At 43.0% G+C, this 25,325-nt stretch overlaps 1 protein-coding gene across 4 annotated transcripts in view; it reads left to right on the top strand.

Annotated features, from left to right (window-relative positions):
• LOC139556401 (protein dispatched homolog 1-like) overlaps positions 1 to 25,325 on the top strand; it is a 77,324-nt gene that overhangs the window by 29,346 nt on the left and 22,653 nt on the right. For 2 of the 4 annotated variants that reach the window (XM_071370315.1, XM_071370312.1), the window contains exon 2: positions 633 to 707. The gene's annotated coding sequence lies outside the window, so the exon portion shown is untranslated. Of the gene's footprint in view, positions 1 to 632; positions 708 to 8,149; positions 8,245 to 22,247; positions 22,464 to 25,325 lie in introns of those variants that run through there. The other 2 variants (XM_071370313.1, XM_071370314.1) reach the window with 2 other exon arrangements.

Genomic DNA, 25,325 nt, shown 5'->3' with positions numbered 1-25,325 from the left:
GGGCTGCTGTGACCCTTCCTCTCGGGGGTCAAGGTGGTTGAGCAGGGAGCAGCCATTAGCTTGAGAGCCTCCCGATGAGAGGCTCTTTTGAAACTCCCAGGAAACATGTCACTTCTCCTTTCCCCTTCTCCCCCAATTAAAGTGATTTTCCTCACTTTTTGTTTTCCAGGCCTGCGAGTTGGGAGATGTTTTGAATCAGTATTTGTAGGTATTTTCTGTGTGGAGTTCTCCTTTTCTTTTGAGGAGGAGAGCTTTTTGAGGCCTATTAAAAACTGATGAAGCTGTTTACTAGCACCATTTTTCGGAGTAGCCTAATTGTCGTTGTAGGTTTTTGTTGGAAAGGTAGCCTATTTGAGGCTGAAGTTCAAGCATGTTTACTGGTTGTTCTTCTTTATAAAGTCTGCTGCATACACTGGCTCAGGGCTGGCTTTGCTTGGGGAGTCATAAAACATGCCGTGTCATCAAGTTCAAAAGGTACATTATATCACCATAGAGAGCCAGCAACTCTTCAGCATGATGAGATTGCCAGAGTGAAACTTCCATCAAGTTTTGCTTCAAGACCCTCACTTTTCCCAAAGAAAAAAACCCAAAGTTATTTTGTTGTTTAATTTAGTTTTTTTTGTCTCTTACAGTTTACCCCATTGTGAATCCCTTTCCAATCTGAACGCATGAACAGCATCACTACGTTGGACAATATCACTCCCCATGTAAGTATTTTACCTAGTTTTGTCTTTCTTCTTATATAACAAGCATAACAATTTACTTTGCAACACACACAGATTTGACTGATAAACAAGATATTGGCCTAATTCCTCACAACCAAGTACATCCAGCACTTTTTTCTTGACATTTAATTTATATATATATATATATATATATATATATATACTAATAGTTACCAGTCCTTTGTCTTCAAAGAGCTGTTGAACTATAATGATTGCAACTTTCATGTAATCAAACTCTGAGTATATTTTTCACAGTGAATACACTCTGTTTTCTATCATACCCTCTCCCCCTTTCCCATTCCTCTCTGCTTGGCGGGCCCAGACAGGCTCTCAGTATAAGTCAAACACAGTTTTTCCCCCTGCTCTTGCTACAACTCACTGTCAGTGAGAAGCACAAGGTGAATCTGTTTACCTACAGCTCACGCAGGCTGCCCTACTGAACCTGACTTGACGCGCACACACACGGAGCCATGTCAAAAAGACGACAACTTACATTTTGCAAGGTGTTCCTAAAGTCAAGTTGAAGACCAGACTGACCACTTTCCTTCTCTTTGACTGTCGCTTTGTTGCATAAAAATCGATCAGATAAATAAACAGGTGTATGTTTTTGTGCGTGGGTGCCAGTGTGTGTGTTGAGGTCCAATATCTGACTGTGCATGTATGAAATGTGGAGAGGAACAGAATGGAGCAGCTGGGTCTGCTTTGTTGGCTTGTTTTGTAATGTCAGAGTCTGGTGTTGATTCAGAGCAAAGCTGCATGCTTTACACCTTTCCTGCACAGCTGCAATGATTCTGCTCTTAATAAGGTCCACATAAGACAAAACTGGTGGGGGGTAAGGAGTTGGGGGTGTACGTAGGTGGGGGTTGCGGTGCAGCTCGCCGAGTCAAAATATGACTGCCGCCTGCGAGGGAATCTAGCAGCTGTGTTGACCGTCTCGTCTGACTGTGAAGAGAGGCACTGATTATAAAGTGCAACATTCTGGCAAGCCAGCAGTCTCGGCGAGGAACGGCTTTGATCATTTAGCATTGTAAACGGCTCCATCATCTAAGGCCTCAGGTAATACACTGGTTTATTACCTTAATGAAGGGGTTGAAATGTTTATCTACAGTACTAAGCCCTCAAGCACTTTTGTGGCCAGCGATGAAGAATCCTTTTGGCAACGACCTGAGGGATGAGCAGTTTGTTAGTGCTCATTTGTGGCAGCTTTGGAGGAAAATGTTGTATTAGGCTACTTAAAGTTTATTATCTGTCGATTTTGATACTTTCCTCAATGCACTTGTAGATTATGTTTTGAGAAAGCTCCTCTCTGCTTTGACACATTGAAATTCACAAAGAATACAGGTGTAGGATTTACATTTTTCTCACAGCAGGAAAATAATCCTGCAGCAACAGGAAATGTGAATTATTGTGTGGATTATAATTAATGGCCATTTTTGTAGGGGTTGATACATTTTTAGTTTGGGGAAATCAAGTCTGACATTATAAATGACAAACTTTAGAATCAAATCAAGTTTATTTTATATAGCCCTTCGTACATCAGCTAATATCTCGAAGTGCTGTACAGAAACCCAGCCTAAAACCCCAAACAGCAAGCAATGCAGGTGTAGAAGCACGGTGGCTAGGAAAAACTCCCTAGAAAGGCCAAAACCTAGGAAGAAACTTAGAGAGGAACCAGGCTATGAGGGGTGGCCAGTCCTCTTCTGGCTGTGCCGGGTGGAGATTATAACAGAACTATGCCAAGATGTTCAAAATGTTCATAAGTGACAAGCATGGTCAAATAATAATCATGAATAATTTTCAGTTGGCTTTTCATAGCCGATCATTAAGAGTTGAAAATAGCAGGTCTGGGACAGGTGGCGGTTCCATAACCGCAGGCAGAACAGTTGAAACTGGAATAGCAGCAAGGCCAGGTGGACTGGGGACAGCAAGGAGTCAACATGCCCGGTAGTCCTGACGTATGGTCCTAGGGCTCAGGTCCTCCGAGAGAGAGAATTAGAGAGAGCCAAGATTTTCAAAATGTTCATAAATGACAAGCATGGTCAAATAATAATCAGGAATAAATATCAGTTGGCTTTTCATAGCCGATCATTAAGAGTTCAAAACAGCAGGTCTGGGACAGGTAGGGGTTCCATAACCGCAGGCAGAACAGCTGAAACTGGAATAGCAGCAAGGCCAGGCGGACTGGGGACAGCAAGGAGTCATCATGCCCGGTTTGCCGTGACGTATGGTCCTAGGGCTCAGGTTCTCCGAGAGAGAGAAAGAAAGAGAGAACGAGAGAATTAGAGAGAGCATACTTAAATTCACACAGGACACTGGATAAGATAGGAGAAGTACTCCAGGTATAACCAACTGACCCTAGCCCCCCGACACATAAACTACTGCAGAATAAATACTGGAGGAAGCCCTTTAGAAGAGAAAGCCCTTTAAAACCTTGAATACACCTCCCCAGTGGTTCAGCGGTCTAAGGCACTGTATCGCAGTGCTTGAGGAGTCACTACAGCAATGGGTTCGATCCCAGACTGTGTCACAGCCGTCCGTGACCGGGAGAACCATGAGGCGGCGCACAGTTGGCTGAGAAATGCCCGGGTTAGGGGAGGGTTTGGCTGTCGGGATTTCCTTGTCGCATCGCGCTCTAGCGACTCCTTGTGGCGGGCCTGGCGCCTGAAAGCTGACATTGTTTCCTCTGACACATTGGTGCGGCTGGCTTCTGGGTTAAGTGAGCAGTGTCTCAAGAAGCAGTGCGGCTTGGCAGGGTTGTGTTTCGGGGGACGCATGGCTCTCGACCTTCTCCTCTCCCAAGTCCGTAGGAGTTGCAGCGATGGGACAAGACTGTAACTACCAATTGAATATCATGAAATTGGGGAGAAAAAAGGGGTAGAAGAACAACAACAAAAAAGATAATAAACTACCAGTTTACATTTCCTGCAACAACAAGGTGATCAAATGAATATTCTACATTTATACCCGCCTCATGAATGATTCAACCCTAGCAGGAGATTATTTTACCTAATGCTCAGTCACTACTCATTAATGACCCCATTCTGAACAGCAAACCATCTGGGTTTGACACCTCACAACTGACTCGACCATAGGCAGGTATAGTGTGTGTATATTTGTTCAGTAACAGAGGCCCTAACTCTGAAACTCCTGGTTGCTCACTGATTGGAGTTTTCATTTCTCTTATTGATTATCAATAGCAAATTGGAGGAGTTGGGTTCCTTGCTGCCAGAAAGGTTTCACCAAAGGCCCGATGTAGGCTATTCATAACTAGAGGTAATACTCTGCCCTGTAGTTCATTTTGGCTGTTGTTTTGGCTCATTTTTGGTCTATTGTGGTGGCAGTTCCGCTGGTGGTCCCATGTAAACAGCTCTCAAAGGGGTTCCCCTCTCCTAGTCTCTCTCCCAGAGAGCCTGTGCCTCTGGTTTAAATGGGGTAATTGATAGTAGAGGATGCCTGATCCTGGTGCCAGGAAGGACCAGCTCCGTGTCTCTGACCCCTCCTGTACAAAGGGCCCCTCTCCTCATCCCTTCTCTCAGAAAGCTGGGAAGAGTAAATATTTAGCAGGCCGCACAACAATGGCTCGGCCAGGGAGAGAATGAGACTTTCATCAGAACTCATGGCTAAAGGGACATTTGGCAGAGGGGGAACTAGTTGGCTAAATCTGGAGGAGGGTGTTTTCAGGGGAAAGGAATCTCTCATGCTGAAGACTCATTTCTAGAGCTGGTTTTTCACTAGAACCCAGATCAGCCACTAAGGATACTTTTTATCTAAACATACACTACCGTTCAAAGGTTTGGTGTCACTTAGAAATTAGAGTGTCTAGAGTTGCAAAGAAAAACAGTTGCAAAGAAAAAGCCATATCTGACTGGCCAATAAGAAGAAAAGATTAAGATGAGCAAAAGAACACAGCCACTGGACAGAGGAACTCTGCCTAGAAGGCCAGCATCCCAGAGTCGCCTCTTCACTGTTGACGTTGAGACTGGTGTTTTGCGGGTACTATTTAATGAAGCTGCCATTTGAGGACTTGTGAGGCATCTGTTTCTCAAACTAGACACTCTAATGTACTTGTCCTCTTGCTCAGTTGTGCACCGGGGCCTCCCACTCTTTTTATTCTGGTTAGGGCCAGTTTGCGCTGTTCTGTGAAGGGAGTAGTACACAGCAATGTACGAGATCTTCAGTTTCTTGGCAATTCCTCGCATGGAATAGCCTTAATTTCTCAAAACAAGAATAGACTGACGAGTTTCAGAAGAAAGTTCTTTGTTTTTGGCCATTTGGAGCCTGTAATCGAACCCACATGCTGATGCTCCAGATACTCAACTAGTCTAAAGAAGGCCAGTTTTATTTATTCTTTAATCAGAACAACAGTTTTCAGCTGTGCTAACATAATTGCAAAAGGGTTTTCTAATGATCAATTAGCCTTTTACAATTATAAACTTGGATTAGCTAACACAACGTGCCATTGGAACATGGGAGTGATGGTTGCTGATAATGGGCTTCTGTACGCCTATGTAGATATTCCATTAAAAATCAGCCGTTTCCCGCTACAATAGTCATTTACAACATTAACGATGTCTACACTGTATTTCTGATCAATTTTATGTTATTTTAATGGACAAATAATGTGCTTTTCTTTAAAAAACAAGGAGATTTCTAAGTGACCCTGAACTTTTGAACGATAGCGTACATTTAAGATGCTTCACACTGTTGAAGTGATCAGACATCCTTTCTGTCAGCGCTCTCTCTCCTTTGTTTGGAAAACTACTTCAACTCCATTATGGCACACATTTTATTCTGTTCTTTTACCCCCCTCTTTGACATTCTAACACTGACGTGTGTGTGTGTGTGTGTGTTTGTCTTTTTTACAAGCCAAGTTACCAGCCTTCCTTTAGACACGCTCTGAATTTCCTTTCTCACTACCCCCTCCCCCACACTCTTCTATCCTACATTAGATTAGTTGCTTGTAAACCTTTGTACAGTACTACATCTCACTTAATGCCCACACAATGAAAAAGGGGTTTTGCAGTCTAAAGGCCTCTGCCGGGTTCCATTGGAAAGGGCTTAAAGTAGGTTTTGTCTCCCGTGCACCACCTTTGTGACTGACATTAACAGCCTAGAGGACTGCAGGCCGGCGTAGGGCGCACTGTGCGAAGGCTGTTCCCTGGCCAGGGAGAGAAGCATGGGATCAACACTGTGATTTACTGTAACTCGTAAATCCTCGTCATTTACTGCCATAATTACTCCTCCAAAGGTGTGAAGTGCTTCAACAAAACATAGTGTGCTGGGATAAATGGGCCTGGCCCCCCACTCCCGAATCATTCTGGCTGGCACGATTACGGCTGCCACGGCAGAGAGAGCCCAGTCCAGGGTCACTGAGCCTCTCAACACTGGGTAAGCTCACTTCTCCCACTGACACAGGGGGGGGGGGGCAGGAGGGACATTTTGACACGGCGTAGTAGATGGTATTAGAAAAAGCTCCAGCAACCGTCTTTTCCAATGATATAACTTTAATGTTAAGTTATTAATTATGTATTTGCATCATGGAACAGAGTGCAAAGACCAGTCATCACTGGCGATAATCTTCCAACACTCCAAACAAACAATAAGTCGTGGTTAGAATGAATAGGAGTGAGTAGGAATCAACACTTCAATGGGAAATGAATGAAACAAACAAACAGGATCAATATGGAAAACAACAGGCTGGCAATCTGTCTCTGGGTTTCTATTGGGTGTGTTTTAATTGGTCAAGTTAAAGCGGTGTTGGTCGTGCTGCTCTAGCAGACTAATGGGCTGAGTATGTAGCTGAGTGAGTACTAAAGGGTTGCAGGCCCACGGCTGTGCCAGGCAGCCAGCCAGTGGTTTATGAACCACTCTCCTTCACTTGTTCCTTAACATTCTCCCTGTGTTTGCGTGTGTGTTCGATTATGGATGTGTAGTTGCGAGTGTGTGTGTGTGTGTATATATACATATGACACAGGCCTGTGAAAGGAAAAAAGCGCCCCCTCGTTGTAATGCCTTTAAGGGAGGCCTGTTGACCCAAAGCATGATGTAATTCAATAAGCCTGTCACTAATAATTTCCCACTTCTTTTAATGGGCTGGAGATTGATCCAGGTTCTGTAGCAAGGCCCCATTTTCTCTGGGCGGGGTGTTTTTCCTGCTCCATCCATTTTACTGCCATATTTCACTGTTTATAATTATTTATGCACATATACAGCTGTCTAATAAAGACTAGGAACTGGACGGCTTTCCAGTTTTCATTTTTAAGATCTTATATTTTGCTCTTGGAAATGCCAAAAAAGCTGTACCCACACTTTTTATAATAATAATAACAGCTTGTTTTCTCACGTAAAAGAAAAATGACAAACAGACCTTCACCCCTATAAGTATGCATATACATGCTCTCTTACATACACAAACATACCCTCATACACTACATGACCATAGGTGTGTGGACACCTGCTCGTCGAACATCTCATTACAAAATCATGGGCATTAATATGGAGTTGGTCCCCCCTTTGCTGCTATAACAGCCTCCACTCTTCTGGGAAGGCTTTCCTTTAGATGTTGGAACATTGCTGCGGGGACTTGCTTCCATTCAGCCACAAGAGCATTAGTGATGTCGGGTACTGATGTTGGGCGTTTAGGCCTGGCTCGCAGTCGGCGTTCCAGTTCATCCCAAAGCTGTTCGATGTAGTTGAGGTCAGGACTCTGTGCAGGCCAGTCAAGTTCTTCCACATTGAACTCGACAAACCATTTACGTTTGGACCTTGCTTTGTGCACGGGGGCATTGTCATGCTGAAACAGTAAAGGGCCTTCCCCAAACGGTTGCCACAAAGTTGGAAACACAGAATCATCTAAAATGTCATTGAATGCTGTCGCGTTAAGATTTCCCTTCACTGGAACTAATTGGCCTAGCCCGAATCATGAAAAACAGCCCCAGACCATTATTCCTCCTCCACCAAACTATGACGGTGCCACATTGAAAGTCACTGAGCTCTTCAGTAAGGCCATTCAACTGCCAATGTTTGTCTATGGAGCATGGCTGTGTGCTTGATTTTATACACCTGTCAGCAATGGGTGTGGCTGAAATAGCCGAATCCACTCATTTGAAGGGGTGTCCGCTATATACTAGAAGTATATAAAAGTATGTCCATGTCTGCTTCGTACCCTGATGCTGTGAAGTGGATGGATGGGTCGGGGCGTTCTACACAAACACAGGGAGTTGTGAGGAGATACGTGTAGCTCTCAGGCCTCTTTCTTCTGGGCTCCTGGTACTGTATCAGTTTCCTATTTCTATTTGTATTATTTGTTTTGAGGCCCGGGGCACCAGCGTTTCAGATGCTGTGTTAAGTGGATGGGCTGTCAGGAAAAGTTCCCACAGTCATTCTTTGTGAGTGACTTTTTTTTTTCTTTTTCTTTTTTACAGATAGGGACTTAGATGAGCTCCCCCCCTCCTTTCAAACACACCCTCCACCTACAGTATCAGGGCCACATGTACGTGTGACAGTCATGAGTACACACGTGAGTATTTATAGTCTACATTTGTTAAAGCTCACATTTATCATGTGGCCTGCTGGTGTCAGTGACTGCTGCGTTCCCATGTCTCTCTGCTGCTACTCTTGTCCCCCTCCACACACACACACACACACACACACACACACACACACTTTGGTTTACATTCATGAATTCACCCCTCACCACAGAAATCATCCTGATTGAGAGAGAACGGGAGAACATTTGAGAAAATGGTCTATATTCTATAATCATTTCTTGATGGGCCTAACTTGTATACAGTCATTCTGTTGTTGGATTCTTCAGCTTGTTAGGGGAAGAATTGTAAAGGTTTGTTCTATCAAACTTGCGACACTAGCCCATTAGCATATGGCAGCGATCATCAGAAGCTATAAAGAGGGAAGCGGTGTGCCTCCAGGGCTGGACTGGTTTTTATTTGGAACCACTTAAGATATTCACCTGTGTAAAATTGTTTATCTTGGAAAGAATGGTAAATAAATCCACTTGGGCCTATAGCCAATCATAAAGTGCGCAGAGTGCCCGTAAAAGCGTAATTAGACCAGTCTCAGACCAACTTTTGACATTGGTTGCCATTCTTTACAAAACCCTCTTAACAACGTATAGCTGGTTTGCTGCCAAGAGCAAAAAAATCAAAAGGCTGAGGGCCATTACTCACTCACTCTGGGAAAGGTTAATGCACTGTTCTGTACTGGCCTTAAGGTGTATATTAGTATTATTACTTAGCCGTGAACAGATCCAATAACTGGGCCTGCACTTTACGTGTAAAAAAACAACAAGGGAACGAGAGAGATGTGAAATGCTCTTTGTGTTCAAATGTCGACACATTTTTGTATTTTTCTTTTCTGGGGGAGCAGCTGCGGAGGCCTAAGCCCCGTCTCACTGGTGTACTCCCCTCCGTAGGGAGCATGATGCCAGCCGCTCCACTCTGCCCCAACCCTCCTAGAACCAGTCCCATTAGTGGGGCTAATACACCCCCGCCTTCCCCACTCCGTCCCGGCCCCAGAAAGCCCACTTGTCCTTGGGCCGCTGAGTGAGATGACACAGGATGAAGTCACTCCATTTGTGTTGGCACAGAGACCGGACCGATGCCGGGCTGCCAAGAGTTCTTGGACACGTCTCGCTCTGGTGAGAGGGAGAGGAACCATAAGGTAGAGTTTGTGTCGCAGTACGGTGGGCCCACGTCCAGCATTACTTTTGCACAACCTGTGTTGAAAACCCCACTGAAATAAGACAATATTGTAAATTGAGGTGGTGATGTTATAGAGTGCATGATGCTGAAAGTTGGGAGAGGTTCCTGTTCATGTCTTCACTCCTAGCCTTGACATGCTGACATGAGTCAAAGCCACTTTTTGTATGTTATTGTTTTTGGTTGTGTGTACCTTTATTATCCATAATTCCAGCCATTTTGCGCTCTGACAGTATTTTGACAGTGGTGTGTGATCTCACTGCGAGTTTTTTCCTCTCTGTATCCGGTGCTGTGTGATTTACCTGCTGTGGAATCAGAGGGTCCCAGAGACATTTTACATCCTCGTCCCAAAAAGGTAGCTAGCGGAGGCCAGAGTTTGACAGACATCCTCCCACCCCCTATCCTTCCCCTCAGAGGCCGGAGAGGAGCTGCCCTGTCCTGTGTTTGTAGAGCAGGGGCTAGGGGGAAGTTTGACTCTGGAAAGCTTTGCCTGTGTTTGGGCAATTCCTCAAAGGCTTAGCCGACCTGATGAACAAATGCTACATTTGGGCTCCTCAAAGAGTCTCTTTCCATTACCCCCACCAGCAAACCCCAGCCTCCTCCCCCTCCCCGGTCGGCTGGACTGCCCTGTCTGTCTCAGCCCTTCGTTAGCATCTCAGCAAGCCCAAGATCAAACAACATGGACGGACTCCTTCCTTCCACTGTCACTCTGCTCTATCATTTGTAGTGCCAGTCTCAGTTTTCTAGTGCTCTGAGCGACCTAAACGTAACATGTAAAGTGTTGGTCCCATGTTTCATGAGCTGAAATAAAATATGCCAGAAATGTTCCATACACACAAAAAGTTTATTTCCTTCAAGTTTTGTGCACAAATTTGTTTACATCCCTGTTAGTGAGCATTTCTCATTTGTCAAGATAATCCATCCACCTGACAGGTGTGACATATAAAAAATCTGATTGAACAACATGATCCTTACACAGGTGCACCTTGTGCTGGGGACAATAAAAGGCCACACTAAAATGTGCAGTTTTGTCACTGAAGTTTTGAGGGAGTGTGCAGGAATGTCCACCAGAGCTGTTGCCAGAGAATTTTATATTAATTGCTCTACCATAAGCCTCCTCCAACATCATTTTAGAGAATTTGGCAGTATGTCCAACCAGCCTCACAACCGCAGACCACGTGTATGTAGTCATATGGACGAACGATTTTCTGATGTCAACATTGTGAACAGAGTGCCCCATGGTGGCGGTGGGGTTATGGTATAGGCAGGCATAAGCTATGGACAACCAACACAATTGCATTTTATCGATAGCAATTTGAATGCACAAAAATACTGTGATGAGTACCTGAGGCACATTGTGAGGCACATTTTTTTTGAAATATACAGTGCCTTTGTATTCAGACCCCTTGACTTTTTCCACATTTTGTGACGTTACAGCCTTATTCTAAAATGTATTAAATCGTTTTTTCCCCCTCATCAATTTGCACACAATACCCCATAATGGCAAAGTGAAACCAGGTTTTTAGACATTTTTGCACATTTATAAAAAAAAAAAAAACTGAAATATCACATTTACACAAGTATTCAGACCCTTTACTCAGTACTTTGTTGAAGAACCTTTGGCAGCAATTACAGCATCGAGTCTTTTTGGGTATGACGCTACAAGCTTGGCACACCTGTATTTGAGGAGTTTCTCCCATTCTTCTCTGCATATCCTCTCAAGCTCGGTCAGATTAGAAGGGGAGTGTTGCTGCACAGCTATTTTCAGGTCTCTCCAGAGATGTTAGATCGGGTTCAAGTCAATCATTCAATTAATCAAATGTATTTATAAAGCCCTTCTTACATCATGGGATGGCTGTCACTGCGATTGGCTGCAACAACACAGGTCCCAAAAAACAGGCAGGCCAACTGATGGAAAGATCCTGTATTTGAGCTTCTTCTCCCCCAGAATGAGGATTGGCTGCAAAAAAATCTCCTACAGAGTTCAATCAATCAATCAAATATATTTATTAAGCCCTTTTTAAAGCCGATGTCACAAAGTGCTGTATAGAAACCCAGCCTAAAACCCCAAACAACAAGCAATGCAGATGTAGAAGCACGGTGGCTAGGAAAAACTCCCAAGAAAGGCAGGAACCTAGGAAAAAATCTAGAGAGGAACCAGGCTCTGAGGGGTAGCCAGTCCTCTTCTGGCTGTGCCGGGTGGAGATTATAACAGTACATGACCAAGATGTTCATAGATGACCAGCAGGGTCAAATAATAATAATCACTGTGGTTATAGAGGGTGTAACAGGTCAGCACCTCAGTAGTAAATGTCAGTTGGCTTTTCATAGCAGATCATTTAGAGTTAGACAGCAGGTGCGGTAGAGAGAGTCGAAAACCGCAGGTCCGGAACAAGGTAGCACGTCCTGTGAACGGGTAAGGGTTCCATAGCCGCAGGCAGAACAGTTGAAACTGGAGCAGCAGCACGACCAGGTGGACTGGGGACAGCAAGGAGTCATCAGGCCAGGTAGTGTTGAGGCATGGTCCTAGGGCTCAGGTCCTCCGACAAAGAGAGAGATAGAGAGAGAATTAGAGGGAGCATACTTAAATTCACACAGGACACTGGATAAGACATGAGAAATACTACAGATATAACAGACTGACACTAGCCCCACGACACACAAACTATTGCAGCATAAATACTGGAGGCTGAGACAGGAGGGGTTGGGAGACACTGTGGCCCCGTCCGACAATACCCCCAGACCAGGTAGGATATAACCCAACCCACTTTGCCAAAGCACAGCCCCCACACCACTGGAGGGATATCTTCAAACCACCAATTTACTACCCTGAGACAAGGCTGAGCATAGCCCACGAAGATCTCCCCCACTGCATGAATCTGAGGGTGGCGCCAACCCAGACAGGAAGATCACGTCAGTGACTCAACCCAGGGTTAGATGCAGAGAATCACAGTGGAGAGAGGGGAACCGGCCAGGCGGAGACAGCAAGGGCGGTTCGTTGCTCCAGTGCCTTTTCGTTCACCTTCACACCCCTGGACCAGACTACACTCAATCATAGGACCTACTGAAGAGATGAGTCTCCAATAAAGACTTAATGGTCGAGACCGAGTCTGCGTCTCTCACATGGATAGGCAGACCATTCCATAAAAATGGACCTCTATAGGAGAAACCACTGCCTCCAGCTGTTTGCTTCGACATTCTAGGGACAATAAGGAGGCCTGCGTCTTGTGACCGTAGTGTACGTGTAGGTATGTATGGCAGGACCAAATCGGAAAGATGGGTAGGAGCAAGCCCATGTAATGCTTCGTAGGTTAGCAGTAAAACCTTGAAATCAGCCTTAACCTTAACATGAAGCCAGTGTAGAGAGGCTAGCACTGGAGTAATATGATCACATTTTTTGGTTCTAGTTAAGATTCTAGCAACTGTGTGGCGCACTAATTGAAGTTTATTTAGTGTTTTTTTCTGGGTAGCCGGAAAGTAGAGCATTGCAGTAGTCTAATCTAGAAGTGACAAAAGCATGGATACATTTTTCTGCTTCAATTTTAGACCGAAATTTTCAGATTTTTGCAATGTTACGTAGATGGAAAATAGCTGTCCTTGAAACAGTCTTGATATGTTCGTCAAAAGAGAGATCCGGGTCCAGAGTAACGCAGAGGTCTTTAACAGTTTTATTTGAGACGACTTTACAACCATCAAGATTAATTATCAGATCCAACAGAAGATCTCTTTGTTTCTTGGGACCTAGAACTAGCATCTCTGTTTTGTCCGATTTTAAAAGTAAACATTTGCCGCCATCCACTTCCTTATGTCTGAAACACAGGCTTCACCATGTTTCATCGAAATGTACAGCTGTGTATTGTCCGCATATTAGTGAAAGTTAAGATTATTTTTCCGATTGACATCACCAAGAAGTAAAATATATAGTGAAAACAATAGTGGTCCTAAAGATGGTCAAAGATAAAAGTAAAAAATAAAACAGAATAAAAAGTATGTTTGAATGACACTGAGTGGCAGTGTTTTTACAGCGAATGCCGGTTTGCCTGAGGCTGATGCCGTGCAGGTGTTTGTACACATGCATATACACACACTCTCATTCAAATAAACGCACATATACATGTAATAATGCCAGACATGCACACAAACATATACAGTTGGCATTGCTGGTATGATTTTAGTTGTCCTTGATGTCCTTTTTATTTGTGTGTGTGTATATATATATATATTGTTTTTAAAATTATTTATATATAAATATATAGGGTGCGGAATGGAATTAATTGTATTAATGTTCTTTTCTTGGGGGGGGGGGGACTGTGAGAGGGGTCTTGAATGGTTGAGGGATAGCTATTGGGGAACTGTGGGGGGATTTTGGAGGGTTTGGGTTCACGTTTTTTGGCCTGGTGGGAGAACTGTCAATGTGCCCTTGAGCAGGGCATTGACCCTGGATGCTTCTAGGTGTCGCTCTGAATGGGAGTCTATTGGATGACTTTTATGGTGTAGTTGTTGAGCAGCTTCACTGCAAGTATATTGTATGTTTCGGGTATTCAATTAAATAATAATAAATAAATAAATAGTGGTCCTACAACGGAACCTTGAGGAACACCGAAATTTACAGTTGATTTGTCAGAGGACGAACCATCCACAGAGACAAACTGATGTCTTTCTGACAGATCTAAACCAGGCCAGAACTAGTCCGTGTCGACCGATTTGGATTTCCAATCTCTCCAAAAGAATGTGGTGATCGATGGTATCAAAAGCAGCACTAAGGTCAAGGAGCACGAGGACAAATGCAGAGCCTTGGTCTGACAACATTAAAAGGTAATTTACCCCTTTTGATTGCAGTCTCAGTGCTATGATGGGGGTCTAAAACCAGACTGAAGCATTTCGTATACATTGTTTGTCTTCAGGAAGGCAGTGATTTGCTGTGCAACAGATTTTTCAAAACGTTTTGAGACGAATGGGAGATTCGATATAGGCTGATTTAGTATTTTGTATTTTCTGGGTCAAGGTTTGGCTTTTTCAGGAGAGGCTTTATTACTGCCACTTTTAGGGAGTTTGGTACACATCCGGTGGATAGGGAGCCATTTATTATGTTCAACATAGGCGGGCCAAGCACAGGAAGCCGCTCTTTCAGTAGTTTAGTTGTAATAGGCTCCAGTATGCAGCTTGAAGGTCTAGAGGCCATAACTGTTTTCATCAATGTGTCAAGAGATATAGTATTAAAAACTTGAGTGTCTCCCTTGATCCTAGGTCCAGGAAGTGTTGTGCAGACTCAGGACAACTGAGCTTTGGAGAAATAGCCAGATTTAAAGAGGAGTCCATAATTTTCTTTCTAATTATCATGATCTTTTCATCAAAGAAGTTAATGAATTTATCACTGCTGAACTGAAAGCCATCCTCTTAGGGAATGCTGCTTTTTAGTTAGCTTTGCGACAGTATCAAAAATACATTTTGGATTGTTCTTATTCTCCTCAATTAAGTTGGAAAAATAGGATGATCAGACAGTCTTTGATACTGCACAGGTACTGTCTTTCCAAGCTAGTCGTAAGACTTCCAGTTTGGTGTAGTGCCATTTCGGTTCCAATTTTCTGGAAGCTTGCTTCAGGGCTCGGGTATTTTCGGTATACCAGGGAGATGATAGTTTCTTATGACATGTTTTTTGATTTTAGGGGTGCGACTGCATCTAGGGTATTACGCAAGGTTAAATTGAGTTCCTCAGTTAGGTGGTTAACCGGTTTTTGTACCCTGACGTTCTTGGGTAGGTGGAGGGAGTCTGGAAGGGCATCTTTGGGTTGTCCGAGAATTTATAGCACAGCTTTTGATGGCCCTTGGTTGGGGTCTGAGTAGATTATTTGTTACGATTTTCAAACGTAATAAAATGGTGGTCTGATAGTCCAGGATTATGAGGAAAAACATTAAGATCCACAATATTTATTCCACGGGACTAAGCTAGGTCCAGAGTATGACTGTGGCAGTGAGTAGGTCCGGAGACATGTTGGACAAAACCCACTGAGTCGATGATGGCTCCGAAAGCCTTTTGGAGTGGGTTTGTAGATTTTCCCATGTGAATATTAAAGTCACCAATAATGTGAATATTATCTGCCATGACTACAAGGTCCGATAGAAATTCAAGGAACTCATTGAGGAATGCTGTATATGGCCCAAGAGGCCTGTAAACAGTAGCTATAAAAAGTGATTGTCCAGTCTCTGGCTGAGCCACTCAAGGACATTCAGGAATTTGTCCTGAAGCCACTTTTACTTTGTCTTGGCAGTGTGCTTGGGGTCATTGTCCTGTTGAAAGGGGAACCTTCGCCCCAGTCTGAGGTCGTGAGCGCTCTGGAGCAGGTTTTCATCATTTTGTACTTTGCTCAGTTCATCTTTCCCTCGATCTTGACTAGTCTCTCAGTCCCTGCAACTGAAAAACATCCCCACCACATGATGCTGACACCACCATGCTACACCATAGGGATGGTGCCAGATTTCCTCCAGGCGTGACGCTTGGCATTCAGGCCAAAGAATTCAATCTTGGTTTCATCAGATGAGATAATCTTGTTTCTCATGGTCTGAGAGTTTTTAGGTGCCTTTTGGACAACAACAAGCATGCTGGCATGTGCCTTTTACTGCGGAGTGGCTTCCGTCTGGCCACTCTACCATAAAAAGGCCTAATTGGTAGAGTGCTGCAGAGATGGTTGTCCTTCTACCTGGCGGCGTAGTGTGTTACTGATGGTAGGCTTTGTTACTTTGGTCCCAGCTCTCTGCAGGTCATTCACTAGGTCCCCCCGTGTGGTTCTGGGATTTTTGCTCACCGTTCTTGTGATCATTTTGACCCCACGGGGTGAGATCTTGCGTGGAGCCCCAGATCGAGGGAGATTATCAGTGGTCTTGTATGTCTTCCATTTCCTAATAATTGCTCCCACAGTTGATTTCTTCAAACCAAGCTGCTTACCTATTGCAGGTTCAGTCTTCCCAGCCTGGTGCAGGTCTACAATTTTGTTTCTGGTGTCCTTTGACAGCTCTTTGGTCTTGGCCATAGTGGAGTTTGGAGTGTGACTGTTTGAGGTTGTGGACAGGTGTCTTTTATACTGATAACAAGTTCAAACAGGTGCCATTAATACAGGTAACGAGTGGAGGACAGAGGAGCCTCTTAAAGAAGAAGTTACAGGTCTGTGAGAGCCAGAAATCTTGCTTGTTTGTAGGTGACCAAATACTTATTTTCCACCATAATTTGCAAATAAATTCATAAAAAATCCTACAATGTGATTTTCTGGATTTTTTTTCTCATTTTGTCTGTCATAGTTGAAGTGTACCTATGATGAAAATTACAGGCCTCTCTCATCTTTTTAAGTGGGAGAACTTGCACAATTGGTGGCTGACTAAATACTTTATTGCCCCACTGTAGACAGCTGTGTGCCTTTCCAAATCCATGTCCAATCAATTGAATTTACTACAGGTGCACTCAAATCAAGTTGTAGAAACATCTCAAGGATGATCAATGGAAACAAGATGCACCTGAGCTCAATTTTGAGTCTCATAGCAAAGGGTCTGAATACTTATGTAAATTAGGTATTTCTGTTTTTAATTTTTAATACATTTGATAAAAATGTTTTTTTTTAAACTCTTCACTTTGTCATGATGGGGTATTGTGTGTGGATTGCTGAGGATTTTTTATTTATTTAAGCAATTTTAGAATAAGGCTGTATTGTAACAAAATGTGGAAAAAGTCAAGGGGTCTGAATACTTTCTGAAGGCACTGTATGTGACCAACAAATGCATATCTGTATTCCCAGTCATGTGAAATCCATAGATTAGGGCCTAATGAATTTGTTTCAATTGACTGATTTGCTCATAAGAACTGTAACTCAGTAATATATATTTCCACACTGAGTTTGAAATCATACTGTGACATTTTGAAAATTATGATAATGCTCTTTTAGTGTAAGTGTTTGAAAAGACTGCTTGAAATTTCAGCGTGTTTTGGTGGGGTGGAGTTTTGGCCTGCCTGGTGGTGACATCACCCGGCAGTAAATTAGTTAATAGACCAATAAGAAAGAGAGTTCCAAACCTCTGCCAATAACAGCTAGTTTTCAGTTTTCCCCTCCACTCAGACCACTCCCAGACAGTCCTAGCAAAACCCTTGTTTAAGAAAGGGCTCTTTGCTAAGAAGTAATATATATATATATATATATATTTTGTACCATTTTAACTGAAAACAATCACAGTAAGGTACTTGATTTTTACCCATAAATGATTCAATATTGAGATAAATATAGCGTCATTTTTCCTTTTTAAAAATGTGTCATGACCAGAAGAGGAAGTATACCGAGGTGGCTCCTCTAGCACTTGAGGAGAAGAGGTGGAAAAGGGACTGAGGTGGAGAGAGAGAAAGCAGAGGGTGCACTGCCGCTGTATGCGAAAGGAGGACAAAGGCCCAGTCGCACTGCTCCAAAGCCCTGACACCATGTGAAATCCTTTGTAAAAACAACTGTATTAGAGGGCAGAGCCTGCTTTTGTGCCAAAGGGCTTTATGAGGGTGGTTGTGGGGTGGGAGGTTACGTCCCAGTCCAAAGCTGGAGCAAGGCTGAAGAACAACCCACTGTTCTAAGAATCATTTCCCCTTGTCTTCCCAAACATACAAATCTAAGTTGTTTTGTCGGTTTGTGTTCTGGGATTGTCAAGTGTTTGGCCTAGTAATTCCTTGTGACCTAAAATAAGTTTGTTCTTGATCATCACAATAATAGGCCTATTCCATCCTGAGAGGACTTGAAAGGAAAGGACGAACCATTTACCAGCAAAAAAAATAAATAGTAATTTCATTGGCTCTGCCATCAGTCTGTCAAAGTGAGCAGTCTATCAAGGAGCAGGACACTAATCCGGACACTTCTAAAAAATCCCTCTATGCCCTCAGACAAACCATCAAACAGGCAAAGCATCAACAACACGTCTGCCACGCTGATCCTCAACACTGGGCCACCTCAGGGGTGCGTGCTTAGTGCCCTCTTGTACTCCCTGTTCACCCACGACTGCGTGGCCAAGCACGACTCCAACACCATCATTAAGTTTACTGACAACACAACAGTGGTAGGACTGATTGCTGACAACGATGAGACCGCCTATAGGGTGGAGGTCAGAGACCTGGCAGTGTGGTGCCAGGACAACACCCTCTGCCTCAATGTGAACAAGACAAAGGAGCTGATCGTGGACGGCCCAGTACATCACTGGACCTATATACTAGGTGGTGTCAGAGGAAGGCCCAAAGAATTGTCAAAGACTCCAGTCACCCAAGTCATAGACTGTTGTCTCTGCTACCGCACGGCAAGCGGTACCGGAGCGCTAAGTCTAGGAACAAAAGGCTCCTTAACAGCTTCTACCCTCAAGCCATAAGACTGTCGAACAATGAATCAAATGGCCACCTGGACTATTTACATTTACCCCCCCCCCACCCCTCCTTTGTTTTTACACTGCTGCTACTCGCTGTTTATTATCTATGCATAGTCACTTTACAAATTACCTCTAACCTGTACCCCCACACATTGACTCGCTACCGGTACCCCCTGTATATAGCCTCGTTAATATTATGTAATTTACTTGTGTTACTTTTTGATTAAATGTTTTACTTTAGTTTATTTTGTAAATATTGTCTTAACTCTCTTGAACTGGATCGTTAAGGGTTTGTAAGCATTTCACGGTAAGGTCTACACTTGTTGTATTCGGTCCATGTGACAAATAAAAATGTGATTTGATTTGAGTATAGAACAGGTGCTTGTGATCTCATTTACACCTCCAAGCTGTCCATCAACACCTATAAGAGGAATGCAGATTAGCACTACGGCCATCCAGCTACATCACTCCACTATCTCTTTTATTTCAAGCCAAGATTTTTCCAGCTTATTTTCATGTTTTTCTTCTCTTCCGGGAAGGAGCAGGTCATATGGCTACAGCATGTGGCTGGATGTAGTTTAACTTTCTCCAGCTACTCCAGCAATTCCTTGCGCTTCCCGTGAATCTCCAACTAGACAACAAGGATTATTCAGCACATTGACTATTCTGTCTTTGGTCATGGGGAGACGGGAGAGGTTGGGCCTCAGTTAGTGCAGATACAGTTTAGTGTACTGTAATAATCTTAGATTTAGGCCTAATTATTCTCTTTGGGTCCTGCCTGTCTCTGGCAGTAAGTCCTGGCGGTCCCTGCGGACTTGGGGAGAGTTAATCGGGCGGGAGATGTCCGTCCTTACTCTTGAGGTGTCAGAGGGGATTGGGTTTCCCTGGGTTTTCCGAAACCCAGACACACAGAAGCCACAGAGCAATGCTGCAAGATACTGCCCCCCCCCCCCCCCATTACCACATGCAGGGGTTGCACAATGGGGTTGTAACATTACCTGACGGTTCCTGCCTGATTTCAGCTTTCATGATTGCCTATTGGGTCACCGTAAATGTGCTTCCAAATCAAAAGCGAGTTGGATCATGTTTAATTTATAGCAGGAAGGCTTCGTGCAGTGCGTGTTTTTTTTCTCTTAGCTGTTTGATGTTTTATGTCCTTGGAATGTGCAAGAGGGAGCGGCTTTGGCTCTACCTTGGGCATTTGTGCTGCATTTTGTTTAAGCATAGGCTTAAATGTATTCTGCGTCTGTGTAAACCCGAATGTGCATCTTTTGTATGGGATCATTCAGTTGTCTGCAGTATTTTTTTTGTCACCCTAGTACTTTCAACATTACTTTGACCCTTGCATTTAGAAAGAACAAGCTCCAATTGATCATGCAATTTAAAAATGTTATCACATTTCCATTGGCGCTCCAAATCTTAACAGGGAACAACTGTCTTACTCCAAGTCAATTCCTGTAAGAGTTTAGAAACAACTCTCTCCATTCCTACTTCCCTCCATTTTCTCCTTTTTTAAATTTTGTTGTTGGCTGACCCTGTCAGTTTGATGAGCTGTGGGTGATCATTGCTGGGACCAGTATGCTTTGATTACAGCTCCTTCCAGTTACTGTGCCCTTTGATGTGGTTTCCCTGCCGTCCAGGGCTGCAGCGGCCCGCCAGCCAGCCAGGCTCTTGTTATTTCAAAGGGGGAATCCTCGCTCGACTCGGATGGCCTGGGCTGACCAGGCACATGACCACCACAGGCATGGCTGGATACTGATACGCCAGGCTTTAGTGTGATAATCCTACCCACTCATGAGGTTTAATGGGGCTATAGGCACTGCCCTTTAACCGTAAAGCTGTTTATTCACACAGAGCTAACTAGCCTGTAATATAGCCTGTACTCAGCTGTATATTAATAGGTGATAATCATGTTTGGTCACACGCACAAGCTTTCTTGTTGAATGGGACATTCTTGGTTCTGAGTTGTTATTTTTATAAATCGCTTGTTATTTTCTATTAGTAGCCTACGTAATGTAGTGTAGGCCTACTGGATGTCTGCTTTGCAAGTAGGCCTAAATTAGGCTATATTGTTATTGTTGGCTCGTATTAATTTAAACAGGGAAAGTGTTTGTCTAAAGATGTGGAGAAGTGCTGCTAGGGTAACATTACGATAGCTTATTGAAGCTACAGAATTGTAAATATATACTGTATAACACACCACAATGTATACAGCCGTTTACGATTCAATGAAAGTTGACTTAAACGGTGTTAAACACAACTGTTCTAAACATAGAAAACCTAGGATACTTTCCATGTAGCCAGCACCCTACTGCAGTGCACTGCATATTATGGTGTGCTATATGAACTGTGTCCTGATGTTAGCAGACAGCTGAAATTAAAGCCAGGTATGACCTCTCTCTTCCCATGATTCCACGTGATGAAGAACCACTCCTGCTGAGCAGAATGCTCCGGGCACAAAAAGTTATTTTCCAAGAGTCTGGAAGATGAACTCTTCCATTTTTCATCTTGTGGGGAAGATTGTGATATTGCATGGTATAGTGGAGATATGACAGGGTTGCAACATGTTGGTGAAACAGTCCAAAGGATATGGTAATCATTTTGTTGTGTGGCCCAACTGTTACTTGAGTTTGGTTATTATCAGAAAGTCCACTGTGAGTTTTCAATCAAACCACAGTTATTTCAATGGGAATGGGCAGGGTGGAGAGGTCTATGAGGTAAAGGGGAGTATATTTTAGGGGATTATTAAGTTATACACAACACAGCCAAAGGACTGAACACATCTAGTGTACAATCTTTAATTTGATGTATGATGCCATGGATGGGGTCATAAAGAAGGGTTTTGAGGTCAAACTAAACGTGTTATTGATACCAAAGAAGTGATTATTTCACGACTTAAGTAGTCTGTTGACAGCTGATTTTATTGGTCAATTTAATTTGTAAAATTGATGTTGAGTCATTTTTCTCTCACATCCTCTGACTGGGAATTTGTGTGAAATGCAGCTAGATGCCAAGATTCAATATGATCCGCGGTAGATCCGCGTTAATAGGTGCTTATAGCAATGTCCGATTGAGCCTACATATGCAGCATTTACCGTGAAGATAACGTTGCCCTTAAAAGGTGCATAGCGGACAAAGCACGATTGGATTGAATCTGGGACTTAGAAACCTCTCAATAATAGTCAGTGATTGACTGAATAACATTTTCATCCTAAAACAAGCTCGTAATATTTTTTTTATTTTCCTATCGTGATAATGAAATAAGTCAGAGACTCATAACACTCAAATGTTAGTTTGTTGTGCTGTTTACTAGTGGTGATGAACCTCCGTTCCTCCAGCTGTCGTGTGCTGCAGAGGCACTGATTGGGTTAAAAGTCTCAGAGCATCATAAACGTCCTATCAGTGGGCTAGTGCGCAGTCACAGCCCACCGCCTACCCGAGACAGGGTGCATGTGTTTGTCATTCTGGCTGTCCGCTTCCCCGTTAGTTTCTAACTTCTTTCGCTGCGACTTGTTGCTGGGGTTTTTTGAGTTTTTTGTTGAACAAGTGGTGGATACTGTAAACCGAAGCCATTTTCGGTGAATATTTTAAACTTCGACGAGCACGAACGGAACGCAAACATCTAGAGCTCCAACACTTCGATAAGGTATCAAACCTGTGAAACGGTGTACTTTTTATGTATCCGTTAAATGTCGACTATGGATTGATTCTCTGAAAATACGGATGTTTTTATACCCCATAATCTAAATGGTTTAAATATATATATATATATATGTGTGTATGTTGTTCCTACTGTGTATGGTATTAAAGAGGGGTTTTATAATAATATACAGATAGCGGATTCCGTCTCCGCTGCTGCAAAGTATCGGAACGACTTAATGGAAAGGGCAAGTGATGTTACGCCTAATGGGATGTCCCGGTCTTTTTCTGAACACCGGTGTAGCTTCCTCTCAGAATATGTGTTTTACACGCGTTTTCCTCTCATTGTGTAGCCTACATAACTTAAGTTGATCAACATTATATTTGGTAGGCTAATATGATCATATAGGCCTATTGACATAACGGATAAATAAGCTTCTTGTGTGACAGCAGCTTCGTATAAAAAGTATATTAAAAAAAATAGTGGTCATAGCTTACTTTTGAAAATTTAACAAAAACTGCTTTTGACAAAAATTATTTTATATGATCAATTATTTTCACATTGATTGTTTGCGGCATGATGTTATGATTACTACAGTAGACTAGTTTATTTACCTATTTTAACTTGATACACTACTAGCCTTGAGCAAGCCAACTTCATATAGGTATGTAAAACCCAGCTGTGGAAATGGGCCAAAGGGTCAGCCTTGTCAAAAGCTTCTCAGACACTAGAATACGAATGCCAAAGTCCTCATACATAGTCCTCTCAGGCATGTGCCTGTAGTTTCCAAGATGTTATTAGGCTGAAGTTATTAACTGTCTTGACTGAGTCCTCATAATTACTGTCTATTAGCTTTAATTGAAGGGATGAGGTACTTTGCCTCCTGCTGCATACCTGGTAGTTGCACAGGTCTCACCCCATAATCATGAACTCAACTTGAAAGCAGAAAAACGCATCCCGTTATTCTCAACCTTTCCAGTTTCCACAGACCTCATGTCGGTCAAACAGTGGGACTGTCACTTCTTAAAACCACTGCACTCAAAACCAAAATGAGTTTTCAGATCAGTGTTTGCAGATACACACTGAAAATAGGAGCTATAAATAGTTCATTGTTTATTTATTTATTTTTAAAATAAGGAAATGTTGTCAGCGTTCGTTTTTAGGGCATCCGTCCCACACTGATCGATCCGTTATTTTCTAAGGGCACAGACCCCTGTTTGTGTCAGACTGCAGACTGGCCTAGATGTCTCACCTGGATGGCAACCCTCAGTATTGGAGCGCACACAGCCTCCCGCTGAATTCCTGTGGCAGTGGAGCAATGTTGAAAGCAGATGTGTACTGGTAGAGGGATGCATTATTAGGTTGTGCAACTGATTATTTAGCCAAGAATAATCACAATTTTCATATCACAATTCCATTGACAAAGGTCCAGGCTACTTACGTAAGTCTCTTTTTCATACTTTTTAATTGTTTCATTGCCAGGTTTTCAGCTTTAAAAAAAATCTTTGTTTGTAACTTGTATGGTAGACTGAAAACGTAAACATAGCTGCACTGCCTGCTATTCGGAGCTCTTCAGACAGAGGTTGAAGTTCTTCTCTCCCCCATTCCCACAGCTTTGACCCGACCTGGCTGTCAGTCTCATGTTACCCCCTCACTCATGTTGAGGCGTCGCAGAACACAATCATTCACATTCACTGCATCACATGGCTGTTTCCCTGCATGGACATGAAGTTTAGCCTAGTAGGCTATGTGATATATCCTAATGGGTGTCGGTTGAACACAAACACGTTTAGTTTGCCATCAAAATATTTGATATAGCCTACGACTGTGTACTGTGTTTGCATGCTGTCAAATAGAGGCAAGCCGAACTTCGAGAAATGGTTCTGTAGTGAGTTTTTTTGGAGGGAAAGTTATTTGCAAGTAAGCTGTGTCATGAGTCAAGTTTGTTTTGACAGATGTGAAGGTTTTAAAGCAAAATGTCTACAAGGTCGGTAAAATAAGGAAGCCTTAAAGGTTCAATGCAGCTGTTTTTATCTCCATATCAAACCATTTCTGGGTAACAATTAAGTACCTTACTGTGATTGTTTTCAATTAAAATGATAAAAAAGAAACAAAAATAGCTTCTTAGTAATGAGACATTTCTTAAGTAAGAATTTTGGTAGGGCTGTCTTGGAGTGGTCTGAGTGGGGAGGGGAAAACTAGCTGTTATTAGCAGAGAGGTTTGGAACTCTCTTATTGGTATATTAGCTAATTGACCACCTAGTGATGTCACCAGACAGGCCAAAGCTCCATCCCACCAAAACAGGCTGAAATTTCAGGCAGTATTTTTAAACCGCTCTTACACTAAAAGGGCAATATCCTCATTTTCACAATTTCACAGTACTATTCCAACCTCATAGTGTGGAAATGTATTTAAAACACAGGAAAATCAAATGTTTGACTGCCGTGGGTCTTTAAAATGTTGCATAGTTTATCAAATCAATCAAGAGGAATAGAAGCTACGTTCAGTAGATTTATTTTTAAGGCTATATGTTATCAGTTATGATCTGCTAGTAATAGTTTATTACTATGTTCAGGGGGATTTCTGCACTGTAGTACATTTCCATCTACTAGTGCACTTCCATGTCTATCTCTGTCCTAGGCATGATACGGATGAAGTAGACAGTATTGTGTGGGAACTAGTGAGAAGTCGTTTTTCCTCACAACCTCAGCCATTAGTCTTAAAGGGAGATGAGGTTCGCCCAGGACTCCCCTTCACATTAGATTGAGTGCGATTTATTCATCTGGGTTTACGTCAAGTCTGTTTCAGCGGGGGTTGGACTTGGGCAACGTTCCAACTTCACAACCGTGCATTACCTGTGAAAGGCA

This window comes from Salvelinus alpinus, chromosome 27, assembly GCF_045679555.1.
Source record: "Salvelinus alpinus chromosome 27, SLU_Salpinus.1, whole genome shotgun sequence".
NCBI classification, from domain to species: domain Eukaryota; kingdom Metazoa; phylum Chordata; class Actinopteri; order Salmoniformes; family Salmonidae; genus Salvelinus; species Salvelinus alpinus.
This window is presented reverse-complemented; position numbering and strand designations above follow the sequence as displayed.